At 40.4% G+C, this 6,769-nt stretch overlaps 1 pseudogene; it reads left to right on the top strand.

The window, feature by feature from the left end:
* Positions 1 to 242: 242 nt before the first annotated feature.
* LOC140641093 (small ribosomal subunit protein uS7m pseudogene) lies at positions 243 to 1,933 on the top strand (annotated as a pseudogene).
* Positions 1,934 to 6,769: the final 4,836 nt, after the last annotated feature.

Genomic DNA, 6,769 nt, shown 5'->3' with positions numbered 1-6,769 from the left:
GGCACACATGTCTAGGGCACAGCAGTCCTTAAAGTCTAGGTCCTCGGTCTGGGTTTCCTGCTTTCCTTAGATCTTGTCCTCCTAAGTCTTCACTGCCTTAGGAGTTCCTTGATGCCATTACACGGGTTTTGTTGTATTTTGTCTGGCGTTTGTTTTCTTTCAGTAAAAACAATGGATTCAAAGTATCACTAGTCTTGAGAAGAGAGAGCCCCGCTGCCGAGGGTCGCGTCGGGCTGCGGCCGACAAGGAGACGCCGAATGTTTCCTTCCGGCTCTTGCCTTTGGACCTCGGAGCCAGAGACCCTCAACGCCCGGCTTCAGGGAGTGACGTACGGGTCCAGGACCCTGCGGAGCCCGTCTCCCGTCTACTCGCTCAGGCACGCCAAGGGCAGCCTTCGGGGGTCCTCGTGGCCAGCCAAGATGGCGGCCCCCGCGGAGAAGGCCTGGGGAGGGTGGCCGACCCTGGCGCTGAACCTGCGGAGTCCTGTCCTGCGGCTTCCGGGCTAGCCCGGGGAGGTGGAGCCGCCGTGGTCCCGAATCCAAGGGTCCACGGATCGACCGGGAGTATTACCGGAAGCCATTGGCAGAGTTGGCTGAGCAAGAGAAGTATGAACCGGAACTCAGGAAGACTCAGCTTATCAAAGCTGCTCCAGCAGCGAAAACAAGCTCTGGGTGTGAAGACCCCGTGATCAGTAAATTCACCGACATGATGATGAAAGGAGGAAACGGAGTACTGGCCAGATCCCTCCTGGTGCAGACTCGAAGCTGTGAAAAGGAAGCAGTTTGAGAAGTACCACGCTGCTTCTGCAGAGGAACAGGCCTCCAGGGAACGCAACCGCCGTGCCGTCTCCCACCCAGCCTGCAGAGCTGCGAGCCCGTGATAGGGCTGGTGCCCATCCTCAGAGGGGGCCGTTTTTATCAGGGCCCTGTGCCACTTGCCCGTCGGCGGCGTCGCTTCTTGGCCATGAAGTGGATGATTAAGGAGTGCAGGGAGAAGAAGCACCGGCGGATGCTGATGCCGGAGAAGTTGTCACACGAGCCACTGGAGGCTTTTCACAACCAGGGCCCTGTGATCAAGAAGAAGCGCGACATGCACAAGACGGCCGAGGCCAGCCGCGCCCGGGCCCGCTGCCGCAGGTGGTAGACGCGCCCCACTGCAAGAAATGATGGGAGCCGCTCTCCCAGTGAAAATCACCTGCCCGCTGCGTAGTTCCTTTTTAAGGGCAGGCCAGCCTAAGGGTGGAACAACATATTTATGCCTGTTAGTCCTTTGTTTGGGGGGCTGGACGTGCCTTTCCTGCTCTATCTCCTCACAAAGAGGAGACATCAATCTGGATTTCCCCCAGGAACTTAGGGCCTATCCAGCTTCTCTCTCTCTCAATTCAGGGTAGAACTTGGAATGATAGGAAAGGAAGCAGTTTTCATATTAGAAAAGATTTATTAGAAAATTCTCGCCCTGAACTGGTGTAGCATGTGATATGGAAACTGCCATTTACTAAAATTGACTGGAAATACAAAGTATCAGTAGTCCTCCATTACTAGAAGTGAACCTCCCAAAATTTATCTTTGAAATTGGCCCGTTTTTATGTACTTGTAAAGTTCTCAATTTTTTTAACATCAAGATTTTGGGGGAATGAAGAAGCTATCATGCATGTATTTCTTTTTCTTTTTAACTAGCAATATGAAGCTACGACATAGAAAAAACAAGAGTACTTTTAAATCCTTTCAAGATTTACATGTGGAAATTCAGTAGAATCTCTTGGGAGTGTGGGGAATATAATATGCTATGTCTTTTCCATGATTCATTTAATACCAGAATTATTTCAGGGGATATCACACGTATTTCTTCCAGAAATCCAAGTAATATCATTTTTATTTCCTTATTAAATATTTATATTATGGGACATAATTGGTAATTATAGAGTTTTTCTTTTGCTAACATATTGTTGAATATTATATAATGTTAATTAGAAGCCTATTAAGAATCAACTTTTATATAATTAAAACATCTCATTTCCAGTTTTCAGAAAAATACAAATGAAAACAAAAGCTATATGCTATTATAAATAATTTATTATTGTATATGGATATAACATATGCATACTTAGGTATATATATATATATATATATTTTTTTTTTAATTTTACTTTAGGTTGACAAAATTGAATTACTCAGAATCCTTGGTCCATGGCACAATTTTGTTATTGACTTATATGGTCCTCATAATTAAGTTGGTAATTTATAATAATAAATTAACATCCATAAAGACACTATTTGACCTGAAAATTAGAACATTAACTAATACTTCTGTATATTTGTTTTTACCCTAACCTGTCTTTATTTTTGTCCTTCTGATGCACCCATAATCCTGAGCATGTGTTTACTGTATATGTCTACATGATATATTGCTTTATTTTAGGTGTTTTAAAATTTTTTCTTGAGCCTTGACTCTTGAAAGAATATGCTGTTCATTGTCCTTTGGAACCCATTTCACTCAATATTATTCTACTAATATTATTATTTTTGCGTGAGTTAGAGTTCACTTTTTTCACTAATACATAATATTTCCCTGTGAATTTACCACAATTTATATAATCATCTGTTGTGAGCATTGAATGTTTTTTTATAATATAATGAACAATCTCCTATGAAAATTTTTGACATCCTACCTTGTATATGTTTACAAGATCTTCATTGGTTTTATTTATAGTAGATTTTCTGGATTTATAATATATAAATGTTCATATTTTAAGAATATGATTGTGTTTGGCCAGCCCGTCTTCATGGGCTGGTTAGGTGTGTTCCACTGGGTCTTGAGTGTGCTCTGGTTGGGTCACTTGGCTGGCCCCTGGGTGGCAGGACTGTTGCTGCACCATGGTAGAGGAGGGCTGGAGCCAGATCACAGAGCTGTTTCAAGGATAGTAGTCAGGTCCAAGGCCAGCAGGCCTGTTACTGGTGGTATGGAGGGATGTGGTTCATCCAAGGTGCCTTAGCAGAAGGACTGATGGCAGGAGTGTGGACAAGTGGCCCTAGACTTGAGTCTACAGGGTGATGGGAATGTTTCTGGTCTGCAGCCAGGGCCACAGTAGTGGTTTTGCCACTAGTGTATGAGCCTGCCTTCTCGTAGTGACACGATTCAGTCTTGGACCAGAGTTATACAACCTCTTACTTGGATCCCATGGCTACTATAAAGGTGCTTTAAGGGAAAAGCTGCCAAATATTTGTTTTTGCCAGAGGATGTGGGCTGGGAACTTCCTGTTCTGCAATATTGCCGATGTCACTGCATAAGAAATCTTATTGATGCGTCTTATTGAAGCTCTAATACTTGTTTTGTTGGGCTTTTTGATTTTTGTTTTTTGGTTGGATATAAAATGATACCTTACCATGGCTTAGATTTGTAGTCTGTGATTATTAATGAGATTGAGCAACTCTTTGGCCATATGTGTTTCCTCTTCTTTGGAATCCCTTTTCATGTCCCTTGCATTATTTCTTCCATTGGGTTATTTGCCCTTTTCTTATTGTTTTTTTTGGGGGGGGGGGAATTTTAACTTGTATCATTGACACTAATCCTTGAGTTTTATGTTTACAAATGTTTTTTTCCCAGTGTTTTACTTTCTTGATATGTCATTTGATAAAAATTCTTATTTTAAGATAATCCTTATAGGATATGGACTATTTTTTTTTTTTATGAAGGAATAATTTGTTCAGGCCACTGGGTAAAAATCGCTTCTCACTTGGATATTAGTTACAAAGAACCAGTATCTTTCTCTCCAACATTCACTTTCATTCTAATGACTCCAGAAATGGGTACAAACTAACCATAAATCTCCAATATTATTACTAAGCTAGTTGAATAGAAGGCTGACATTCCTGTTATCTCAGATCCATTGCTTATTCCTTATCTAAGCAAAAGAGGACTTTTCCTCTGTGTGAAAGCTCACATCAAAAGAGGCAGAGCTCCAGCATACATGCTTAATAGGCACTGGTGGGTGGAATAATTGTGCTGTTTTTGTTATTTTTCAGCCAGGTCTATAGATGGTTTGCAAAGGCAGCTAAGTCCACGTGGGCTACGAATAGCTAGTATGAATTTTATGCCTGGTGTACAAATGCATGGCTTGATCAGCTGCCTCCAGTTCCATTCCTATTTATGCGAACTGCATTCAGCACCAAGAGAAGGCAGTGTGGAGCAGCTAATTGCTGAGAATCATGTGGGCTATGCGCTAAGTGCTTTTTCCTCCCATTCCACTTTGCGGACTCCTCTGGGCGCCAAAAGTGCTAATTATAATAACTCTGACAAATTTTTTTTTAATTTCAGAGATCTAGATTTTGGTTTTAACCTTAGGAGGTTGGAGAAATATACTCAAGAACAAAAAGAATGGATAATCTTAGTCTACAGTGAATAGTGCAAAAAGGTAACAATGTTATTGTGGGTCCTTCCAAAGAAGGAATTGAAATAGGTTGGACCTTAAACATTTGCCTTCTGGAATGGTCTTATTTATAAATTGAGGAGAATATCTCAGTTTAAAAATATGCTTTGGGTTTATTATTAGAGCAGGAATTTTGGGAAGAGTGAAAGAAAAGGAAAATAAAGTAGAACAGGCAAATTAAATTGGAGACGAAGAGACACGTGTTCTTAGGAGAATGATTGAAATCTTAGAGGTCTGACTGACTAAATATGACAAATTAAAGAAAAGAAATACCACTTAATTGCTTTTGAAAGTGAGGCTATAAAAGAGGGATTTTTTTTTTCTTCAATTGTTCTAGGGTGGAGAGGGTGACTGGGGCCTCACGAAATGTAGCTGGAGCATAGTATCAGGATCATAGAGAGTAAATTGAAATCATTATGTTGAGGGACCCCAGATCTAACAAACTCTTGGAAAATGTCCTCTTAAAGTTGTAAACAGGGAGTCTTTAATAAGAACTAACCATATGGAGACAGAATACTTGGACAGATTTGAAAGGGATTGAAAGAAAAAAATCAGCCTTAAAAAAAAGAAGTACTTAACTTTTAGTGGAAATAGAGATAATGCCTCTCTCTCTCTCTCTCTCTCTATCTCTCTCTATCTCTATCTATCTCTATCTCTATCTCTATCTCTCTCAAAATTTAGGGAATAAGTGCTTGAAGGCAAGGTATGTGGGAGATTATGCCCACTGAAAAGGGAAGACAGTGATAGCTACTCCAGCCTGGGTTCCATGCTTGTCTGATGGGACTGTGATTGGGATGACTTCGCTTGAGGGGGGGATCGGGGGGGACGTCGACAAGGTTTGTTCCAACAGTGGATGTTTTTGGCATCACCAGAACTCATTGACTGTATGTCTCTCATGGTAAGGCACCTTAGAGGACAAGACTGGTAGAAACTTGTGTCAGAAAAGTGGATAATTCAAGTGAATTCAAGTGAATATTTGGACCATGGGCAAGTAATTGATGAGCTAGGAGTCTGCTGCACTAGAAATTAAATTTTTCTGCATTTACTCTCCTTTCCTCACATAGCACTGAAACTTTTCTACAGTCTTTGGGATGTGCTGGTTTCTGGGGACATTTAACATTTTTTCCTGGGGTAATCACTTTGGAGGTAGGATTATATTGTTTTTTCATTGTGACTCCAAAACTTTGATCTGCTCTATTAACTTTTTGTGCTTTGTCAGTGCTGGGCCTTAGGCAAAAGAATTTCACTCCTAATATCTTGAAGGGACTATACTCATGACCATGGAACATAGCTTAGACTACCACTTGACTAGTTAGGATTTTTCTAAATACAGGAACTTCCTAAGAAAAATAGATTCTTTTAAAATTATTATTATTATTATTTGAAGATATTTGAAGATTTATGTGTTTATTTGAGAGAGAGCAAGAGAGCATGCAGGAACAGGAGGAGGGGCAAAAGTAGGTAAAATGAAGGAATAACAGATCATGTGCTCATGTGGATGGTGGAGATAGTTGGGGGGGGGGGGGTTGGAGGATTGCGTCAACTGGAGAACATTGGTAAGTGGAGATTTGTTACACATACCAGCAGGCTGTAGCTATGGAGGGATGATCAGATCTTATTTTTAAGAGAAAACAGAAATAAGTATTTCTATAGCAAATTTCTTAGTTTTTAAATGTTGCATTGAGAGGGAAAAGCTTTCTCTCTTAGACTCTTAAAACATGTCTGTAGACTGATTGTGATTTGTGCACTGTCATAATGGAACTAATATTTTTTCTCAGCATATTGGGGACCTGCCCCCCAATGCACTTAGATTTGAGGTTTTTTTAAATCAGGAATTTACTTTATCCCAATTGGCTAAGACAGTTCAGTTTCCTGTTTGCTGTATTTAAACTTCTGCTCTACCTCTTTTATTACCACTGATTTAAGAATTTATCATATACTGCCCTAGACCAAATGTAGAGTTTATGACTCCAGTGTTCATGGGACTTGATTAGATCCAAGGAAGCACATATGGTGAAATGTGCCATCTCGACGTTTTGTCAATTATGCCAGTGTACTTGTGCCAAGGAAAGTGATTTCTCCCTCCTAAAGACATATGAGCCAGAAAGAAGTTCTTTGATTTCTTGTTTTATGTGACATTCTGTCTGCAATTAGCAGGCTTCCAGATGTTCATGAATTTTATATTCAACTTATATAGTCATTTATGTTTCCCACCAGAAAGCAGAGTGGTTTATGTTCCAGAAACTCAATTGAAAAACATTTCTTCTAACTTGAACTTGAAGCGACTAAATATTTCATGGTGTAACTTCTAATTATAAATGTTCTGTGAGATTAGAGGACTTT

This window comes from Canis lupus, chromosome 10 (genome assembly GCF_048164855.1).
Source record: "Canis lupus baileyi chromosome 10, mCanLup2.hap1, whole genome shotgun sequence".
Classification (NCBI taxonomy): domain Eukaryota; kingdom Metazoa; phylum Chordata; class Mammalia; order Carnivora; family Canidae; genus Canis; species Canis lupus.
The sequence above is the reverse complement of the archived record's forward strand: the minus strand, read 5'-3'. Positions and strand labels throughout refer to the sequence as shown.